The following is a 622-nucleotide window of genomic DNA, read 5'->3' as shown; positions in this document are numbered from 1 at the left end:
ATTATGAGACTATTTACAACACCATGTGCATAGACATTTATATGAAGGTAGTTAAAAAACCCCTTGATTTTATTATATACATAAAAGTCATTGACATCCTAATAAAGCGAGAAAAATAAACAGATGATCAGTATCGACCACCCACTAAGAACCTCAACCAAGTGACATTGATTATTGTCCCCAGAACAATGTGGAATTGTGGTCTGCCGGGACAACAACAACTAGGACAACTTCCCTGTCACAGAGTTGGGCGGAGATGACAGTGGAGTATCGAGGACTGGCAGCCGTGCGACGAGCGGCGAGCGAAGTTTTTAAATCCTCCAGAAGAAATCCTGGAAGTCGATGGAAAGTAGCAAAGTTGGGTTGGTTTTGGTATTCTAGAAAGTAAAGTTCGACGGCTGAGGCATGAGTGTTCTCGTTGTTTGGCACGTGAATAAATGCAGGTTAAGACTCACTTTATAGAAACATGCAAACATACCCAGTAAAGCGGTATTGTGATACGCACAGGTTATCATAGAAAAAGAAGATGATACTGGTTTCCATAAATAATGTGGTGGAGATTAGCGTTGCATGTAGACTCTATATGAAAAGGAAATGGAGAATAGAAAAAAGGGATACGCCC

This window comes from Penaeus monodon, chromosome 25 (assembly GCF_015228065.2).
Source record: "Penaeus monodon isolate SGIC_2016 chromosome 25, NSTDA_Pmon_1, whole genome shotgun sequence".
NCBI lineage: Eukaryota > Metazoa > Arthropoda > Malacostraca > Decapoda > Penaeidae > Penaeus > Penaeus monodon.
The sequence above is the reverse complement of the archived record's forward strand: the minus strand, read 5'-3'. Positions refer to the sequence as shown.